This window comes from Orcinus orca, chromosome 1 (assembly GCF_937001465.1).
Source record: "Orcinus orca chromosome 1, mOrcOrc1.1, whole genome shotgun sequence".
Lineage (NCBI taxonomy): Eukaryota > Metazoa > Chordata > Mammalia > Artiodactyla > Delphinidae > Orcinus > Orcinus orca.
This window is the reverse complement of record NC_064559.1, coordinates 5469926-5492668: the sequence shown is the minus strand read 5'-3', so window position 1 is coordinate 5492668 and position 22743 is coordinate 5469926. Positions and strand designations below refer to the sequence as shown.

Below are 22743 nucleotides of genomic sequence, written 5' to 3'. Positions count from 1 at the left end.
TCATACTACTTTATAATTTGCATTTTTCCCTTATTGTTTTTAATACTAGTTTAGAAACTTGGAAATAAAGTGTTTTCCCTAATATGGTCCTTTTCTATTTGGTATTCTGTGTTCTCCTGAAAGCAGAAGGTGAAATGGCTCTGGTATACTTCCTGCTTTGTGCCCCAGCCTCACTAATGTCAGCAGGAAAGCAAACAGTCTTGGAAATTATAGCTTTTTATTTTAGTGGCTGCTTCTGAGCCAATGAGAGAAATAGATTTTTTCTTCCCTCAGTGCTCCAGAATAATAATTGCCAATTTATATATTTATGAGAATTATAAATTATGTTTTTCATTGCTATAGAAAATTGCAAAGCAACTCCCTATGTAAAAAGTGGTATTTTAAGATTAAGGGTAAAAGTATTCAAAATAGATGAACATGCCATTTTTAATGTTAGAATATATTTGTTATAATAGATTTTAAATTAATCTTCAGGTAGGAAAATGCTAATTCTTAAGGTAATGATCCATGTAATTTGGTATTAGCACAGTGATTAAGAACTCTTTGGAGTTAAACTGCCTGAATTCAAATCCTCTTTTTCCTATGTGCTAACCATGGGAACTTGCTGAGCTTTACAGTTACAACTTAGATTTAGTTAATCATCCTTTCCTTACCTGAAATTTCTATTCTAATTAGAATAATATTCTATACTTGATCTTGGCCAAATGTCTGAGAACCCTGTATGTCTGTCTTCCTTGAAGAATAATCCTCTATTTGTTAGTTGAATTTTATCCCTGTTTTCTTTTGAATCACCTTAACAACGCTCTGCCCTTGTTCCTCAGGTACTGCAAAGAGAAAAATACAATCTAGCTTTACCCACCTTCTCAGAGAGAAAAAAGCTTCTTTTGCTCATGTATATGCACATGTACACAATTAATTTGAAATTTGACTATGCTTATAAATTTAAAGTCATATCCTGATTATTGTCACCCTTTGAGTAATAAACTACCTTGTTCAGTAACAAGCTAGACTGCTGCAGAACTTCTTAAAAAGAAAGATTAATAGTAAGATGCTGTTTATGCAGTTAGAGGTTGAAAGTGGGAAGTTTATAACACTCTAACTAGAAATACTGTTACTGATAGATGTAAGAATTTTGGAAATGAATATGAAAATTTGCAGAAGAACTTTGAATGAAGAGAGACAACCATTTTGAAAGATATAAAAATGGAAAACTATGGAAGATCCTTCTTTTTCTGTTAAGGCAGGTTGTAAATAATTATTAAAGCATAATACGTTTTCCTGTTTTTTTACCAGTGTTGATTATCTTAGAATTTATCACCTTCACTAATTATCACTTATAAAGATTTATTATATGCTTATTTTGTGCTAGGCTCTGAGCAGTACTTTTATATGTGTTATCTCATTTGATCCTCATAGGAATCATATGAGGTAGGTACTGTTATCCCATTTTACAGTTGAGTCCTATGATATTTAAAGAAGTTAAATATCTTATTCAAGCATATAATGACTTTACACACTATGCAACTTCAGTATGCAGTCTACTTTTTTTTGATTCACGTATCTTGAGCTTCTATAATCTCTATAATTGTTATAGTCATAACATAAACGAACTATATTAGAAACAAAATTATACAGATAGGCTCTCTTATATTTGTACTCTGTTTCTCAAAATAGTATGTCAAATTGTTGCATTTACACAGTGCTTGCATATTAGTTAATTTCATTTTATATTAGAGCACCCTTGGAAAAATCAGTAGAATTTTAATATTATAGAATACTGGTAGAAAGTGAGGTTTTTGTTGTCCTACTGCTTGAGTTCATGTCCTGGGTCTACAGTGTGTGTAATTGTGGAGAAAGTCCCTTAATCTTTCTGTCCTTTAGTCCCTTCATCTATAAAAGGAAGATAACAGTGGTACTTACCTCATAGAGTTGTGAGGATTAACATATAGTTTGGAATATATGTGAAGTACGTATATACTAAGTGCTCAATGAATATTAGCTATTATTAGCTAGTATTCTACTTTATCCACATAAAGATAATTAAACATTCACACATTTTTAAACTGGAGTCTCCTAGAATTCTCTTGTTGAAAGTAAGCCTCCAAAATGAAAAATTAATAGAAGTATTTTGAATTTGGGAGGTCGGGGTCTATTGTCTTATTTAGCCTATATCTTATTTCCATTGTAATTTAAAATTTTTATTTAATATGAAATAGTATAAAAAGTTTGAAATAACAAAGAGTCCAGAAAAAGAACATTTGTACCACTAACTATGCTATAACAATCATAATAACTTGGTTCAAAAGGGTGAAATATTACTGTCACTTCCTTAAGATGACTCTAAAACTACAGTTGACACATGAACAACACAGAAGCTTGGTGAGCTGCCCTCTGCACAGTTAAAATTAAGTTATAGTTAAAATAAGTTATAGTCGGCCCTCTGTGTCCCAGTTCTCCCTATCTGTGGTTCCTCTGATGCAACATTTCCTCCATATGCACTCTTGTTTTGTATCTGTGGCTCTGCATTTGAGGATTCAACCAACAGTGGATCAAAAAAAATGAGTAGGAAAAAATCCACATGTAAATGGATCCACAGAACTCAAACCCATGTTGTTCAAGAGTCAGCTATATATCCTTTATGAATTTCAGTTATAAAAAGAATGTACAAGTTCAGATTACTTTAAATTTTAGATTGTAAACACAAATATTTTCAGATAAGAATATCCTTCTCTAAGAGATAGCTTCAGGATGGCGGAGGAGTAAGGCATGTAGCTCACCTTCCTCTCCACGAATACATCAAAAATACATTTACATGAGGAACAGCTCAGCTCCTACAGAACATGTACTGAACGCTGGCAGAAGACCTCAGACTTCCCAAAAGGCAAGAAACTCCCCACATACATGGCTGTGTGGCTAACAGGGTCTTGGTGCTCCGTCCAGGTGTCAAGCCTGAGCCTCTGAGGTGGGAGAGCCGAGTTCAGGACATTCGTCCACCAGAGACCTCCCGGCCCCATGTAATATCAAATGGCGAAAGCTCTCTCAGAGATCTCCACCTCAACAGGAAGAGCCAGCTACACTCAACAACCAGCAAGCTACAGTGCTGGACACCCTATGCCAAACAACTAGCAAGACAGGAACACAACCCTACCCATTAGTGGGAAGGCTGCCTAAAATCATAATAAAGTCACAGACACCCCAAAACACACCAGCAGATGTGGACATTCCATCCAAAAACAACAGAATACACTTTCTTCTCAAGTGTTCATGGAACATTCTCCAGGATAGATTATATCTTGGTCACAAATCAAGCCTTGGCAAATTCAAGAAAATTGAAATCATATCATGTATCTTTTCTGACCACAACGCTATGAGACTAAATATCAATTACAAGAAAAAAATCTGTGAAAAATACAAATACATGGAGGCTAAACAATACTACTAAATAACCAAGATATCACTGAAGAAATCAAAGAGGAAATCAAAAAATACCTAGAAACAAATGACAATGAAAACACGAGGACCCAAAACCTAAGGAATTCAGCAAAAGCAGTTCTAAGAGGGAAGTTTATAGCAATACCTACCTCAAAAAACAAGAAACATCTCAAATAAACAACCTAACCTTACACCTGAAGCAGTTAGAGAAAGAAGAACAAAAAAACCCCAAATTTAGAAGAAGGAAAGAAATCATAAAGATCAGATCAGAAATAAATGAAAAAGAAATGAAGGAAACAATAGCTAAGATCAAAAAAACTAAGAGCTGGTTCTTTGAGAACATAAACAAAATTAATAAACCATTAGCCAGACTCATCAAGAGAAAAAGGGAGAAGACTCAAATCAATAGAATTAGAAATGAAAAAGGAGACATAACAACTGACACAGCAGAAATACAAAGGATCATGAGGGATGACTACAAGCAACTCTATGCCAGTAAAATGGGCAACCTGGAAAAAATGGACAAATTCTTTAAAAGCACAACCTTCTGAGACTGAACCAGGAAGAAATAGAAAAAATGAACAGACTGATCACAAGCACTGAAATTGAAACTGTGATTTAAAAATCTTCCAACAAACAAAAGCCCAGGACCAGATGGCTTCACAGGCGAATTCTATCAAACATTTAGAGAAGAGCTAACACCTATCCTTCTCAAACTCTTCCAAAATATAGCAGAGGGAGGAACAGTCCCAAACTCATTCTATGAGGCCACCATCACCCTGATAGCAAACCCAGACAAAGATGTCACAAGAAAAGGAAACTACAGGCCAATATCACTGATGAACATAGTTGCATAAATCCTCAAAAAAATACTAGCAAACAGAATCCAACAGCACATTAAAATGATCATACACCATGATCAAGTGGGGTTTATCCGAGGAACGCAAGGATTTTTCAATTTACACAAATCAATCAATGTGATACACCATATTAACAAATTGAAGGAGAAAAACCATATGATCATCTCGATAAAAGCTTTCACAAGAAAAAGCTTTTGACAAAATTCAAAATTTTGAACTTTTGATAATTGATTAATGATAAAAACTCTCCAGAAAGTAAGCATAGAGGGAACTTACCTCAACATAATAAAGGCCATGTATGCCACAGCCAACTTTGTTCTCACTGGTGAAAAACTGAAACCATTTCCACTAAGATCTAGAACAAGACAAGGTTGCCCCTCTCACCACTATAATTCAACATAGTTTTGGAAGTTTTAGCCACAGCAATCAGAGAAGAAAAAAAAATGAATCCAAATCAGAAAAGAAGAAGTAAAACTCTCACTGTTTGCAGATGACATGATACTATACATAGAGAATCCCAGAGATGCTACCAAAAAACTACTAGAGCTAATCAATGAATTTGGTAAAGTAGCAGGATACAAAATTAATGCACAGAAATCTCCTGCATTCCTATACACTAATGATGAAAAATATGAAGGAGAAATTAAGGAAACACTCCCATTTACCATTGCAACAAAAAGAATGAAATACCTAGGAATAAACCTACCTAAGGAGACAAAAGACCTGTATGCAGAAAACTATAAGACACTGATGAAATAAATTAAATACAAACAGATGGAGAGATATACCATGTTCTTGGATTGGAAGAATCAACATTGTGAAAATGACTATACTACCCAAAGCAATCTACAGATTCAGTGCAATCCCTATCAAACTACGAATGGCATTTTTCACAGAACTAGTACAAAACATTTCACAATTTGTATGAAAACACAAAAGACCCCAAATAGCCAAAACAATCTTGAGAAAGAAACCCGGAGCTGGAGGAATCGAGTTCCCTGACTTCAGACACTACTACAAAGCTACAGTAATCAAGGCAGTATGGTACTGGCACAAAAACAGAAATATAGGTCAATGGAACAGGATAGAAAGCCCAGAGATAAACCCCCACACAAATGGTCACCTTATCTTGATAAAGGAGGTAAGAATATACAATGGAAAAAAACAGCCTCTTCAATAAGTGGTGCTGGGAAAACTGGACAGGTACATGTAAAAGAATGAAATTAGAACACTCCTTAATACCTTACACAAAAATGAACTCAAAATGGAGTAAAGACCTAAATGTAAGGCCAGGCACTATCAAACTCTTAGAGGAAAACAGGAAGAACACTCTAAGACATACATCACAGCAAGATCGTTTTTGACCCACCTCGCAGAGAAATGGAAATAAAAACAAAAATAAAAAAATGGGACCTAATGAAACTTAAAACTTATGCAAAGCAAAGGAAAACATAAACAAGATGAAAAGACAACCCTCAGAATGGGAGAAAATATTTGCAAACGAAGATGACAAAGGATTAATCTGCAAAATACACAGGCAGCTCATGCAGCTCAATATCAAAAAAACAAACAACCCAATCCAAAAATGGGCAGAAGATCTAAATAGACATTTCTCCAAAGGAGATATACAGATTGCCAGCAAACACATGAAAGGATTCTCGGTATCACTAATCATTAGGAAATGCAAATAAAAATCACAATGAGGTATCACCTTACAGTAGTCAGAATGGCCATCATCAAAAATTCTACAAACAGTAAATGCTGGAGAGGGTGTGGGTGTGGAGAAAAGGGAACCGTTTTGCACTGCTGGTGGGAATGTAAATTGATAGAGCCAGTATGGTGAACAGTATGGAGGTTCCTTAAAAAACTAAAAATAGAACTACCATTTGACCCAGCAATCCCACTACTGGGCATATACCCTGAGAACACCATAATTCAAAAAGAGTCATGTACCACAATGTTCATTGCAGCTCTATTTACAATAGCCAAGACATGGAAGCAACCTAAGTGTCCATCATCGGATGAATGGAATAAGAAGATGTGGCACATATATACAATGGAATATTACTCAGCCATAAAAAGAAACGAAATTGAGTTATTTGTAGTGAGGTGGATGGACCTAGAAGCTGTCATACAGAGTGAAGTAAGACAGAAAGAGAAAACAAATACCATATGCTAACACATGTATATGGAATCTAAAAAAAAAAATTAAAAACTGGTTCTGTATAACCTAGGGGCAGGACGGGAAGGAATAAAGACACAGACATAGATAATGGGCTTGAGGAAATGGGGAAGGGGAAGGGTAAGCTGGGACGAATGAGAGAGTGGCATGGACATATATATACTACCAAATGTAAAATAGCTAGCTAGTGGGAAGCAGCCACATAGCACAGGGAGATCAGCTTGGTGCTTTGTGTCCACTTGCAGGGGGCATAGGGTGGGTGGGAGGGAGACACAAGAGGGAAGAGATATGGGGATGTATATTTATGTAAAGCTGATTCACTTTGTTATATAGCAGAAATTAACACACCATTGTAAAGCAATTATACTCCAATAAAGATGTTTTAAAAAAATGAATATCCTTCTCATAATTTACAGAATATATTTTCTTCTTTGTTCACTTTTTGACAAATGGGCACTAGGATGAAGAGAATACCTACTGATTATGGTAGCTATGCTGAGAATTGTCTTAACTGCTCTCTGTTACATTGATCAGACAGATGTGGTAGAGTATTGCCATAGTGTCTGCTCTACAGCTTGAAACTCTTGGAGAGGGAAGGATACTGGTGGTGGAGAGAAGAGGCAAAGGCCTTGCAACGAGATTCAAGTGCTAATCTTTGTTTAAATTAAAGATGATTTTCAAAGGAATTTGATTAGAGCAGTGGTCCCCAACCCCCCCTCATCCACACACACCCCCGCCCCCGCCAGGCTGCACAGCAGGAGGTGAGCAGCGGGTGAGCGAGCGAAGCTTCATGTGTCGCTCCCCATTGCTCCCCATCGCTTGCATTACTGCCTCAACCATCCCTCCCACCCTCAGTCCGTGTTAAAATTGTCTTCCACGAAATAATTACACAAAAATGAAGGTTGGGGTCTGCTGGACTAGAGGACGCAGGAATGCTTAATCTTGGTCTGCCAAGCTGCCATTATCTATACCCTGTCATGTATGTGAAGCGGCACAGCATAAAAGGAGTAACAGTCAAATGGGAATAAAAATTCTGCTTAGTTTTCAAGTAACCAATGTAGGCCTCTCTGGGAGCAGCTGTTTATCATCTCATGACTTAGGTAAGAAGTATAATCAGTACCTCCTATATTCCCATTATGTCTGATTCCAGTTCTTGGAATTTTCTTACTTACTGCCTGACTACCATAACTGATAACAATGGCTAGCATACAGAGGAGAGGAATAAAAGAACAGACCTGCTGAAATCAAGTGATCTCTCACTTCCTACTCAGAGGGAGGAGCAGCATAATCAGTGTTGTAGAAGTTGACTAATAAGATTAGAGCTTCCCCTTCCTTGGGCAAAAGCACTAGAGGAAGCGGGCAGAGAGGTGAACTTCTTGAAAGCCTCCTTTCACTCCATGGGCCTTATTTGGTTTATCTCTTACATTGTAAATATATGTGGAATTAATCTTTTTTGACCAAATATGCTAAAACCATTGTATTTTTTTCCTTGTATTCCTCTTCAATTATATATAAATATTTGTAACCTAATTTGGGGGCTAGAAAATCTTTTTCTTATATTCTAGTGTGTGTGATTTGAATATACTTATTAAGTATACTTTTTGTATATGCACATGCATCTCTTAACCTAAAACAGCCACGTTGATATGTGAGACATTATGTAAAAGAAAGAGTATAACTGTAAAATATTTCCCTAATAAATTCTTAGGTTTGGGTTTTAGAGGGTTAACTTTTCTGGAGAGTGTCTTATGCTCTTAAAAAAAATTTTTTTATTGAAATATTGTTGATTTATAATATTGCACTAGTTTCAGCTCTTATTTTTAAACTTTTTTTATTGAAGTGTAGCTGATATACGGTATTGTGTTAGTTGATTTACAATTTGTGTTGGTTTCCCCTTTGGTAACCATAGATTGTTTTCTATGTCTGTGAGTCTGTTTCTGTTTTGGAAATAATTCATTTGTACTTTTTAAAAAGTTTCCACATATAAGTGATGTAATATTTGTATTTCTCTGACTTACCTTCACTTAGTATGATAATCTCTAGGTCCATCCACGTTGTTGCAAATGGCATTATTTTGTTCTTTTTTCATGGCTGAGTAATATTCCATTGTGTGGTGTGTGTGTGTGTGTGTGTGTGTGTGTGTGTGTGTGTGTGTGTGTGTGTATCATATCTTTATCCATTCATGTGTTGATGGACACTTAGTTTGCTTCTATATCTTGGCTATTGTAAATAGTATGTTATGCTCTTATTTTTAATTAAAATCTTATTGTGTCTTTTCCCTTAACACCATCCAAAAGAGGAAAATAGTTCACATTTCATTTGTAAAGACTAGATAATCACCGTGTATACCGCACTGAAGATGAACATCTGGTATCAAAGATAATTTTAAAATTTTCCAAAGTTTTATCAAAAGAGATATGATAAATGTTTCTGATTTTATCATATAGTAATATAAATTTTATATAGTAATGTAAATTTTTGTTAGTAATATAAGTTTCCATGTAAATTCCTCTTTTTTTTTTAAGATTGACATACTGACAGAAGCTATGAAATTTAGCGTTAAGTCTGTCATCCTTTTTTAAAACCTCCTTGTCCCTAAGAATTACAATCCTTAAAGAATATAGTACTACTTCATTATTATATATTGCTTTTCATGTGAAAATGTCATAAAGAAATTTACAACTTATTTTCTAATTTTTATCCCCAGAATTCATTTTCAGTTTATATGATATTTAGTAATGGGACACAGCAAGTATCATTTTCCAGTGTTTTTAGATACAAAATTAGGTGATTACTGTTCAAATGAAGTTGTGAGCAATAAAAATAACATTATGCCTTATTTATGAGAATAATGTCTCTCAGTTCTTCACTGCTGTGAAGTAAAGTTCCCAAGTTTAATATCTTAAAACAATGACAGTATATAATTTCTTCTGATTTTGTGGTTTGCCTGGGCAATTCTGCTGGTCTCAGTTGGACTTTTCAAGCAGCTGCATTCAGCTGGCACATGGACTGGGCTGGAAAATCCATGAAAGCCGTTCTCCCATGTCTGGATTTTTGGTTCTCCTCCAGTGAGCTCTCTCTTCATATGATGTCTCATATTCCAGGGCCTCTCCATATGGCCTTTCTCTTCAGCAGATAGCCTGGACTTCCTTACAGCATGAGAGCTGACTTTTAAGAATGAAACTTTTCCAAGAGGGAGAAAGCATACGCTCCCAGACTTAAAGGCTAAGTCCGGAACTGGCACTCTATCACTTTGATGGTATTTTGTGTTTAAAGCTGGACACAAAGCCAGCCCAGGGAGAGGGAAAGTTGACTTCACTTCTTCATGGGAGGAATGGCATGTACATACAGGGAGTCGGGGCTGGAGGAATTAGTGTCTGCCATTTTTGGAGACTACCTAGCACAAAGAGCTTTGTGGTAATATAGTATTACTTGATTTTTAAAAACTTGTTAATGAAAATGAAATTACTTAGTATTACCCACTGTTTGTTCAAATAACACTAGTTCTGTTAACTCTATTCTGTATATTTAGAGTGACATCTTTGGGTTTTAGTTGAATTAATAAATATACTTGGTTATTTTCCCTATCTCTTGCTACTTTTCTTTGAATTAGAGATGCTACTGAATGGTTAAGACAGTGTAACTTGACATTTGGGGAAATTACCAAGATTATAGATAGCAAATATTATTGAAAAGGAGTGAAGGCATTCATTTCTAAAATTTTTAGAATTTCTACATGTATCTACAGACATATTCACCAGTGAACCATCTGGTCCTAGTTTTCTTGTTGAAAGGTTTTTGACCACAAATTCAATTTCCTTGATAGATATAGGATATTCAAGTTACCTATTTCTTCTTGAGTAACCTTTGAATTTGAACCTTTCAAGGAATTTGTTCACTTCATATAACTTGTTGATTTTATGAACGTAAAGTTGTTTATAATACTCCCTTGGGATCTTTTCAGTATCTGTAGAAACTGTAATGATGTTACCTCTCTCATTCCTGATATTGGTTATTTGCATCCTCTTGCTTTCTTTTTCTGAATAATCTGGCTAGAGATGTATCAATTTTATTGATTTTCTCAAAGAACGAGCTTTTGGTTACATCAGTTTTTCATTCTTCTTATTTTTTTGCATTTTTTAATTGGAGTATAGTTGATTTACAATGTTGTGTTAGTTTCTGCTGTAAAGCAGAGTCAGTTATGCATATACATATATCCACTCTTTTTTAGATTCTGTTCCCACATAGGTCATTATAAAGTACTGAATAGAGTTCCTTGTGCTCTTCTTCAGGTTCTTATTATTTATCTGTTCTATATATGGTATGTATATGTCAAATTTGATTCTCCCAATTTATCCCTTTCCCTCCCTTACACCCTGATAACCACAAGTTTATTTTCGACATCTGTGACTCAACTTCTATTTTGTAAATGGGTTCATTTGTACCATTTCTTTAGATTCCACATATAAATGATATCATATGATGTTGTTTTCTCTGTCTGACTTACTTCACTCAGTATGACAAACTCTAGATCCAACCATGTCGCTGAAAGTGGCATTATTTCATTCTTTCTTATGGCTGAGTAATATTCCATTGTATATATGAACCACCTCTTCCTTACCCATTCCTCCATTTATGGATATTTAGGTTGCTTCCATGTCCTGGCTGTTGTAAATAGTAATGCAGTGAACATTGGGGTGCATGTATCTTTTCGAATTATGGTTTTTCTCTGGGTATATGCCCAGGAATGGGATTGCTGGATCCTATGGTAGCTTTATTTTTAGTTTTTTAAGGAATCTTCATACTGTTCTCCATAGTGGCTGTACCAGTTTACATTCCCACCAGCAGTGCAAGAGGGTTCCGTTTTCTCCACACCCTCTCCAGCATTTCTTCTTTCTAAATTTTTTAATGATGGCCATTCTGACCCATGTGAGGTGGTACCTCATTGTACTTTTGGTTTGCATTTCTCTAATAATAAGTGATGTTGAGCAACTTTTCATCTGTCTCTTGGTCATTTGTATGTCTTCTTTGGAGAAATACCTGTTCAGATCTTTGGCCCATTTTTTAAATGGGTTTGTTTTTTTGATACTGAGCTGTATGAGCTCTTTGTATGCTTTGGAGATTAATCCCTTGTCCGTTCTTCGTTTGTAGATATTTTCTCCCATTCTATGGGTTTTCTTTTCGTTTTGTTTATGGTTTCCTTTGCTGTGCAAAAGCTCTTATGTTTAATTAGATCACATTTATTTTTGTTTTTATTTTCATAACTTTCAGAGGTGGATCAAAAAAGCCGTTGCTGCCATTTATGTCAGAGAGTGTTCTGCCCATGTTTTTCTCTAAGAGTTCTATAGTATCTAGTGTTACATTTAGGTCTTTAATGCATTTGGATTTATTTTTGTGTATGGTGTTAGAGAATGTTCTAATTTCATTCTTTTACATCTAGTTGTCCAGTTTTCCCAGTGTCTCTTATTGAGAATTCCTCCATTGTGTATTCTTGCCTCCTTTATCATAGATTAGGTGAATATAGGTGTGTGGTTTATCTCTGTACTTTCTATCCCGTTCCATTGATCTATATTTCTGTGTTTTTGTGACAGTACCATACTGTTTTGATGACTGTAGCTTTGTAGTACAGTCTGAAGTCAGATAGCCTGATTCTCCCAGCACCGTTTGTCTTTCTTGGGATTGTTTTGGCTATACATGGGCTTTTCTGTTTCCATACAAATTTTAAAATTTTTTGTTCTAATTCTTTGAAAAATGCCATTGATAATTTGATAGGAATTACATTGAATCTGTAGATTGCCTTGGACAGTATAGTCATTTTGACCACATTGATTCTTCCAATGCAAGAACACGGTCTCTTTTTCCAATGGTTTGCAGTGTCTTCAGTTTCTTTCATCAGTGTCTTAGAGTTTTCAGACTTCATGTCTTTTGTCTCCTTAGGTAGGTTTATTCCTAGATATTTTATTCTTTTTTGATACAATGGTAAATGGGATTGTTTTGTTAAAATCTCTTTCTGATCTTTGTCTTTAGTATATAGAAATGCAACAGCTTTCTATGTATGAGTTTTGTGACCTGCAACTTTACCAAATTCATTGATTAGTTCTATTAGTTTTCTGGTAGCATTTTTAGGATTTTTGATGTATAGTATCATGCAAACAGTGAGAGTTTTATTTTTTTAACATCTTTATTGGAGTATAATTGCTTTACAACGGTGTGTTAGTTTATGCTTTATAACAAAGTGAATCAGTTATACATATACATATGTTCCCATATCTCTTCCCTCGTGCGTCTCCATGCTTCCCACGCTCCCTATCCCACCCCTCTAGGTGGTCACAAAGCACCGAGCTGATCTCCCTCTGCTATGCGGCTGCTTCCCACTAGCTATCTATTTTACGTTTGGTAGTGTATATATGTCCATGCCACTCTCTCACTTTGTCACAGCTTAAACTTCCCCCGCCCCATATCCTCAAGTCCATTCTCTGTTAGGTCTGTGTCTTTATTCCTGTCTTACCCCTGGGTTCTTCATGACATTTTTTTCTTTTGCAGATTCCATATATATGTGTTAGCATACAGTATTTGTCTTTCTCTTTCTGACTTACTTCACTCTGTATGACAGCTTCTAGGTCCATCCACCTCACTACAAATAACTCAATTTCGTTTCTTCTTATGGCTGAGTAATATTCCATTGTATATATGTGCCACATCTTCTTATTCCATTCATCCGATGATGGACACTTAGGTTGCTTCCATGTCCTGGCTATTGTAAATAGAGCTGCAATGAACATTTTGGTACATGACTCTTTTTGAATTATGGTTTTCTCAGGGTATATGCCCAGTACTGGGATTGCTGGGTCATATGGTAGTTCTATTTTAATTGTTTAAGGAACCTCCATACTGTTCTCCATAGTGGCTGTACCAATTCACATTCCCACCAGCACTGCAAGAGTGTTCCCTTTTCCCCACACCCTCTCCAGCATTTATTGTTTCTAGATTTTCTGATGATGACCATTCTGACTGGTGTGAGATGATATCTTATTGTAGTTTTGATGTGCATTTCTCTAATGATTATTGATGTTGAGCATTCTTTCATGTATTTGTTGCCAATCTGTATATCTTCTTTGGAGAAATGTCTATTTAGGTCATCTGCCCATTTTTGGATTCGGTTGTTTGTTTTTTTGTTATGGAGCTGCATGAGCTGCTTGTAAATTTTGGAGATTAATCCTTTGTCAGTTGCTTCATTTGCAAATATCTTCTCCCATTCTGAGAGTTGTCTTTTGGTCTTGTTTATGGTTACCTTTGCTGTGCAAAAGCTTTGAAGTTTCATTAGGTCCCATTTCTTTATTTTTGTTTTTATTTCTATTTCTCTAGGAGATGGGTGAAAAAGGATCTTGCTGTGATTTATGTCATAGAGTGTCCTGCCTATGTTTTCCTCTAAGAGTTTGAGAGCTTCTGGCCTTACATTTAGGTCTTTAATCCATTTTGAGCTTATTTTTGTGTATGGTGTTAGAGAGTGTTCTACTCTCATACTTTTACATGTACCTGTCCAGTTTTCCCAGCACCACTTATTGAAGAGGCTGTCCTTTCTCCACTGTACATTCCTGCCTCCTTCATCAAAGACAAGGTGACCATATGTGCATGGGTTTATCTCTGGGCTCTCTATCCTGTTCCATTGATCTATCTTTCTATTTTTGTGCCAGTACCATACTGTCTTGATTACTGTAGCTTTGTAGTATAGTCTGAAGTCAGGGAGCCTGATTCCTCCAACTCCGTTTTTCGTTCTCAAGATTGGTTTGACTATTCGGGGTCTTTTGTGTTTCCATACAAATTGTGAAGTTTTTTGTTGTAGTTCTGCGAAAAATGCCAATGGTAGTTTGATAGGGATTGAATTGAATCTGTAGATTGCTTTGGGTAGTATAGTCATTTTCACAATGTTGATTCTTCCAATCCAAGAACATGGTATATCTCTCCATCTATTTGTATCATCTTTAATTTCTTTCATCAGTGTCTTTTAATTTTCTTCATACTGGTCTTTTGTCTCCTTAGGTAGGTTTATTCCTAGGTATTTTATTCTTTTTGTTGCGATGGTAAATGGGAGTGTCTTCTTGATTTCACTTTCAGATTTTTCATCATTAGTGTATGCCAGAGTGTAATGCCAGAGTTTTCTGTGCATTAATTTTGTATCCTGCTACTTTACCAAATCCATTGATTAGCTCTAGTATTTTTCTGGTACCATCTTTAGCATTCTTTCTGTAGAGTATTATGTCATCTGCAAACAGTGACAGATTTACTTCTTTTCCGATTTGGATTCCTTTTATTTCCTAATTCTTCTCTGATTTCTGTGGCTAAAACTTCCAAAATTATGTTGAATAATAGTGGTGAGAGTGGGCAACCTTGTCTTGTTCCTGATCTTAGTGGAAATGGTTTCAGTTTTTCACCATTGAGGATGATGTTGGCTGTTGGTTTGTCATATATGGCCTTTATTATGTTGTGGAAAGTTCCCTCTATGCCTACTTTCTGCAGGGTTTTTATCATAAATGGGTGTTGAATTTTCTCGAAAACTTTCTCTGCATCTGTTGAGATGATCATATGGTTTTTCTCCTTCTATTTGTTAATATGGTGTATCACGTTGATTGATTTTGCATATATTGAAGAATCCTTGCATTCCTGGAATAAACCCCACTTGATCATGGTGTATGATCCTTTTAGTGTGTTGTCAGATTCTGTTTGCTAGTATTTTGTTGAGGATTTTTGCATCTATGTTCATCAGTGCTATTGGCCTGTAGTTTTCTTTCTTTGTGACATCCTGGTCTGGTTTTGGTATCAGGATGATGGTGGCCTCATAGAATGAGTTTGGGAGTGTTCCTCCCTCTGCTATATTTTGGAAGAGTTTGAGAAAGATAGGTGTTAGCTCTTCTCTAAATGTTTCATAGAATTTGCCTGTGAAGCCGTCTAGTCCTGGGCGTTTGTTTGTTGGAAAATTTTTAATCACAGTTTCAATTTCAGTGCTCGTGATTGGTCTGTTCATATTTTCTATTTCTTCCTGATTCAGTCTTGGCAGGTTGTGCATTTCTAAGAATTTGTCCATTTCTTCCAGGTTGTCCATTTTATTGGCATAGAGTTGCTTGTAGTAATCTCTCATGATGTTTGGTATTTCTGCTATGTCAGTTGTTACTTCTCCTTTTTCATTTCTAATTCTATTGATTTGAGTCTTCTCCCTTTTTTCTTGATGAGTCTCGCTTATGGTTTATCAATTTTGTTTATCTTCTCAAAGAACCAGCTTTTAGTTTTGTTGATCTTTGCTCTTGTTTCCTTCATTTCTTTTTAATTTATTTCTGATCTGATCTTTATGATTTCTTTCATTTTGGTAACTTTGGGGTTTTTTTCTTCTTCTTTCTCTAATTGCTTTAGGTGCAAGGTTAGGTTGTTTATCTGAGATGTTTCCTGTTTCTTAAGGTTAGGATTGTATTGCTATAAACTTCCCTCTTAGAACAGCTTTTGTTGCATCCGATAGGTTTTGCATCATCGTGTCTCCATTGTCATTTGTTTCTAGGTATTTTTTTATTTCCTCTTTGATTTCTTCAGTGATCACTTCGTTATTAAGTAGTGTATTGTTTAGCCTCCATGTGTTTGTATTTTTTACAGATCTTTTCCTGTAATTGATATCTAGTCTCATAGCATTGTGGTCAGAAAAGATACTTGATACAATTTCAATTTTCTTAAATTTACCAAGGCTTGATTTGTGACCCAAGATATGATCTATCCTGGAGAATGTTCCATGAGCAATTGAGAAAAATGTGTATTCTGTTGTTTTTGGATGGAATGTCCTATAAATATCAATTAAGTCGATCTTTTTTAATGTATCATTTAAAGCTTGTGTTTCCTTATTTATTTTCATTTTGGATGATCTGTCCATTGGTGAAAGTGGGGTGTTAAAGTCCCCTACTATTAATGTGTTACTGTCAATATCCCCTTTTATGGCTGTTAGTATTTGCCTTATGTATTGAGGTGCTCTATGTTGGGTGCATAAATATTTACAATTGTTATATCTTCTTCTTGGATCGATCCCTTGATCATTATGTAGTGTCCTTCTTTGTTTCTTCTAATAGTCTTTAATTTAAATTCTGTTTTGTCTGATATGAGAATTGCTACTCCAGCTTTCTTTTGGTTTCCATTTGCATGAAATATCTTTTTCCATCCCCTTACTTTCAGTCTGTATGTGTCTCTAGGTCTGAAGTGGGTCTCTTGTAGACCGCAAATATATGGGTCTTGTTTTTGTATGCATTCAGCCAATCTATGTCTTTTGGTGGGAGCATTTAAACCATTTACATTTAAGGTAATTATCGATATGTATGTTCCTATTCCCATTTTCTTAATTGTTTTGGGTTCGTTATTGTAGGTCTTTTCCTTCTCTTGTGTTTCTTGCCTAGAGAAGTTCCTTTAGCAGTTGTTGTAGAGCTGGTTTGGTGGTGCTGAACTCTCTCAGCTTTTGCTTGTCTGTAAAGGTTTTAATTTCTCCATCAAATCTGAATGAGATCCTTGCTGGGTAGAGTAATCTTGGTTGTAGGTTTTTCTTCTTCATCACTTTAAATATGTCGTGCCAGTCCCTTCTGGCTTGCAGAGTTTCTGCTGAAAGATCAGCTGTTAACCTTACGGGGATTCCCTTGTGTGTTATTTGTTGTTTTTCCCTTGCTGCTTTTAATATGTTTTCTTTGTATTTAATTTTTGACAGTTTGATTAATATGTGTCTTGGCATGTTTCTCCTTGGAGTTTTCCTGTATGGGACTCTCTGTGCTTCCTGGACTTGATTAACTATTTCCTTTCCCATATTAGGGAAGTTTTCAACTATAATCTCTTCAAATATTTTCTCAAGTCCCTTTCTTTTTCTCTTCTTCTTCTGGAACCCCTATAATTCGAATGTTGGTGCGTTTAATGTTGTCCCAGAGGTCTCTGAGACTGTCCTCAGTTCTTTTCATTCATTTTTCTTTATACTGCTGTGCAGTAGTTATTTCCACTATTTTATCTTCCAGGTCACTTATCCGTTCTTCTGCCTCAGTTATTCTGCTAGTGATCCCTTCTAGAGTATTTTTAATTTCAGTTATTGCGTTGTTCATCGTTGCTTGTTTCCTCTTTAGTTCTTCTAGGTCCCTGTTAAATGTTTCTTGCATTTTGTCTATTATATTTCCAAGATTTTGGATCATCTTTACTATCATTATTCTGAATTCTTTTTCAGGTAGACTGCCTATTTCCTCTACATTTGTTAGCTCTGGTTGGTTTTTATCTTGCTCCTTCATCTGCTATGTGTTTTTCTGTCTTCTCATTTTGCTTATCATACTGTGTTTGGGGTCTCCTTTTTGCAGGCTGCAGGTTTTTAGTTCCCGTTGTTTTTGGTGTCTGCCCCCAGTGGCTAAGGTTGGTTCAGTGGGTTGTGTAGGCTTCCTGGTGGAGGGGACTAGTGCCTGTGTTCTGGTGTATGAGGCTGGATCTTGTCTTTCTGGTGGGCAGGTCCACGTCTGGTTGTGTGTTTTGGGGTGTCTGTGGCCTTATTATGATTTTAGGCAGCCTCTCTGCTAATGGGTGGGGTTGTGTTCCTGTCCTGCTAGTTGTTTGGCATAGGGTGTCCAGCTCTGTAGCTTGCTGGTCATTTAGTGAATCTGGGTGCTGGTGTTGAGATGGAGATCTCTGGGAAATTTTTGCCGTTTGATATTACATGGAGCTGGGAGGTCTCTTGTGGACCAGTGTCCTGAAGTTGGCTCTCCCACGTCAGAGGCACAGCATAGACTCCTGGCTGCAGCACCAAGAGCCTTTCATCCATGCGGCTCAGACTGGTAGTGTTGGAGGGTCTCCTGCAGAGGTGGGGGCCAGTTGTGTCTTATCGTGAGGACAAGGACCAGTAAAGCCTTCTAGTGTTGGAAGGTCTCCTGCACAGCTGGAGGATGGTTGTGTCTCACCGTGAGGACAAGGCCACTGGCAGGAGAAGTTCTCAACAGAGACAGTTTTACTTCTTCTTTTCCAATTTGGATTCCTTTTATTTCTTTTTCTTCTCTGATTTCCCTGGCTAGGACTTCCAAACCTATGTTGAATAAAAGTGGCAAGAGTGCACATCCTTGTCTTTTTCTGATCTTAGAGGAAATGTGTTCAGTTTTTCACCATTGAGTATGATGTTTGCTGTGCAGTTGTCTTATATGGCGTTTATTATGTTGAGGTATGTTTCCTCTGTGCCCACTAACTGGAGAGTTTTTATCATAAATGGGTGTTGAATTTTGTTAAAAGCCTTTTCTGCACTATTGATATGATTGTATGGTTTTTATTCTTCAGTTTCTTAATGTTCTGTATCACATTGATTGATTTCCATATGTTGAAGAATCCTTGCATCCCTGGGATAAATCCCACTTGATCATGGCGTATGATCCTTTTTATTTTTTAACGAATTTGTTAAATTGAAATATATTTGCTTTACAATGTTGTGTTAGTTTGTACTGTACAATGAAGTGAAACAGCTATATGTATCCCCTCCCTCCCTCGTCGCCTGCATCGCGCCCATCTAGGTCATCACAGACCACTGAGCTAAACTCCATGTGCTATACAGCGTGTTCCCACCAGGTCTGTATTTTACAGGTGGTAGTGTATTTATGTCACACCTGATCTTCCAATTCATCCAACCCTCCCCTTCCCCCAGTGTGTCCACAGGTGCATTCTCTACATCTGTGTCTCTATTCCTGACCTGAAAATAGGTTCATGTGTACCATTTTTCTAGATTCCACATATATGTGTTAATATACAATATTTGTTTTTCTCTATCTGACTTACTTCACTCTGTATGACAGATGGTAGGTCCATCCACATCACTACAAATGACCCAATTTTATTTCTTTTTCTGGCTGAGTAATATTCCATTATATATATGTACCACATCTTCTTTATGTTTTCATCTGTTGGTAGATATTTAGGTTGTTTCCATGTCCTGGTTATTGTAAGTAGTACGGGAGTGAACATTGGGGTACATGTGACATTTTTTTAATATTAATTTATTTTATTAATTTATTTTTAGCTGCATTGGGTCTTCGTTGCTGTGCACAGGCTTTCTCTAGTTGTGGTGAGCGGGGGCTGCTCTTTGTTGTGTAACACAGGCTTCTCATTGCGGTGTTTTCTTTTGTTGTGGAGCATGAGCTCTAGGTGCGCAGGCTTCAGTAGCTGCAGTGAACGGGCTTAGTGCTCCATGGCATGTGGGATCCTCCCAGACCAGGGATTGAACCTGTGTCCCCTGCATTGGCAGGTGGATTCTTAACCACTGTGCCACCAAGTCAGTCCCTGTGACTCTTTGAATTACGGTTTTCTCTAGGTATATGCCCAGTAGTGGGATTGCTGGGTCATATACTAGTTCTATTTTTAGTTTTTTAAGGAACTGCCATACCGTTCTCCACAGTGGCCATATCAATTTACATTCCCACCAACAGTGCAAGAGTGTTCCTTTTTCTCCACACCCTCTCCAGCATTTATTGTTCGTAGATTTTTTGATGATGGCCATTCTGAACCGGTGTGAGGTGATACCTCATTGTGATGTTGATTTGTATTTCTTTAATAATTAGTGCTGTTGAGCATCTTTTCATGTGCCTCTTGGCCATCTGTATGTCCTCTTTGGTGAAATGTCTATTGAGCTGCATGAGCTGTTTGTATATTTTGGAAATTAATCCCTTGTCTGTTGCTTCTTTTGCAAATATTTTCTCACAATCTGAGGGTTGTCTTTTTGTCTTGTTTATTGTTTCCTTTGCTGTGCAAAAGCTTTTATGTTTAATTAGGTCACATTTGCTTATTTTTGTTTTTATTTTCATTACTCTAGGAGATGGGTCATAAAAGATGTTGCTGTGATTTATGTCAGAAAGTGTTCTGCCTATGTTTTCCTCCAAAAATTTTATAGTGTCCAGTCTTACATTTAGGTCTTTAATCCATTTTGAGTTTATTTTTGTGCATGGTGTTAGGCAGTGTTCTGATTTCATTCTTTCATATGTAGTTGTCCACTTTTCCCAGCACCACTTATTGAAGAGGATTTTTTTCTCCATCTTATATTCTTGCCTCCTTTGTCATAGATTAGGTGACCATATGTGCGTGGGTTTATCTCTGGGCTTTCTATCCTGTTCCATTGATCTATATTTCTGTTTTTGTGCTAGCACCACACTGTCTTGTTTACTGTGGCTTTGTAGTATAGTCTGAAGTCAGGGAGCCTGATTCCTTCAGCTCTGTGTTTCTTTCTCAAGATTGCTTTGGCTATTCAGGGTCTTTTGTGTTTCCATACAAATTGTAAAATATTTTGTTCTAATTCTGTGAAAAATGCCCTTGGTATTTTGATGGAGATTGCACTGAACCTGTAGATTACTTTTGGTAGTATAGTCCTTTTCATAATATTGATTCTTCCAATCGAGCAGCATGGTTTATCTCTCCATTTGTTTTTGCCATCTTTGATTTCTTTCATAAGTGTTTTATAGTTTTCGGAGTACAGGTCTTTTGCCTCCTTAGGTTTTTATTCTTTTGTTGCAATGGTAAATGTGATTGTTTCCTTAATTTGTTTTTCTGATCTTTTGTTCATAGTGCATACGAATACAAGAGATTTCTGTGCATTACTTTTGTATCCTGCAACTTTACCCAATTCACTGATTAGCTCTGCTGTTTTTCTGGTGGCACCTTTAGGATTTTCTATGTAAAGGATTGTGTCATCTGCAAGCAGTGACAGTTTTACTTCTTTTCCAATTTGTATTCCTTTTATTTCTTTTTCTTCCGATTGCTGTGTCTAGGACTTTGAATACTATGTTGAATAATAGTGGTGAGAGTGGACATCCTTGTTTTGTTCGTGACCTTAGAGGATATGCTTTCAGTTTTTCACCATTGAGAATGATGTTTGCTGTGTATTTGTTATATATGGCCTTTATTATGTTAAGGTAGGTTCCTTGTATGCTCACTTTCTGGAGAATTTTTATCATAAATGGGTGTTGAAATTTCTCGAAAGCTTGTTCTGCATCTATTGATGATTATATGGTTTTTCTTTAATTTGTTAATATGGTGTATCACATTGATTGATTTGCATATATTGAAGAATTGTTGCATCCCTGGGATAAAACCTTCTTGATCATGTTGCATGACCTTTTAATGTGTTGTTGGATTCTGTTTGCTAGTGTTTTGTTGAGGATTTTTGCTTCTATGTTCATCAGTGTTACTGGTCCATAATTTTCTTTTGTTGTGATATCTTTTTCTGGTTTTGGTATCAGGGTGATGGTGGATTTGTTAAACGAGTTTGGGATGTTCCTTCCTCTGCAATTTTTTGGAATAGTTTCAGAAGCATAGTTGTTAGCTCTTCTTTCAATATTTCATGGAATTCACCTATGAAACCATCTGGTCCTGCAGTTTTGTTTGTTGCAAGATTTTTAATCACAGTTTCAATGTCATTGCTTGTGATTGGTCTGTTTATATTTTCTATTTCTTCCTGGTTCAGCCTTGGAATGTTGTACCTTTCCAGTAATTTGTCCATTTTTTCCAGGTTGTCCATTTTATTTGCATAGAGTTGCTTGTAGCAGTCTCTTATGATCCTTTGTATATTTCTACAGTGTCAGTTGTAATTTCTCCTTTTTCATTTCTAATTTTATAGATTTGAGTCCTCTCATTTTTTTCTTGATGAGTCTGGCTAAAGGTTTATCATTTTTTTTTTATCTTCTCAAAGAACCAACTTTTGTTTTTATTGATCTTTGCTATCGTTTTCTTCATTTCTATTTCATTGTTTTCTGCTCTGATCTGTATGATTTCTTTCCTTCTACTGACTTTGGGCTTTCCTTGTTCTTCTTTCTTTAGTTGCTTTAGGTGTAAGATTAGATTATTTATTTGAGATTTTTTTGTTTCTTGAGGTGAGTTTGAATTGCTATAAGCTTCCTTCTTAGATCTGCTTTTTCTGAGTTCTGTAGGTTTTGTGTCATCATGTTTTCATTGTCCTTTGTCTCTATGTATTTTTTTTATTTCCTCTTTGATTTCTTCAGTGATCTCTTGGTTTTTAGCTTTTCAGTGCTTTGCCTCCATGTGTTTGTGTTTTTTAGTTTTTTTCCTCTACTTGGTTTCTAATCTCATATCATTGTGGTTGGAAAAGATGTCTGACACGATTTCAATTGGTAAAAGTTTTCTAATGCTTGATTTCTTACCCAAGTTGTGATCTATCCTGGAGAATCTTCCGTGTGCACTTGAGAAGAAAGTGTATTCTGCTTCTTTTGGGTGGAATGTACTATAAATATCAATTAA

The 22743-nt window shown here is 36.2% G+C and overlaps 1 protein-coding gene across 5 annotated transcripts in view; it reads left to right on the top strand.

The window, feature by feature from the left end:
- The window catches only part of AKT3 (AKT serine/threonine kinase 3), a 395966-nt gene that overhangs the window by 210868 nt on the left and 162355 nt on the right, over window positions 1–22743 (top strand). The window lies entirely within an intron of this gene.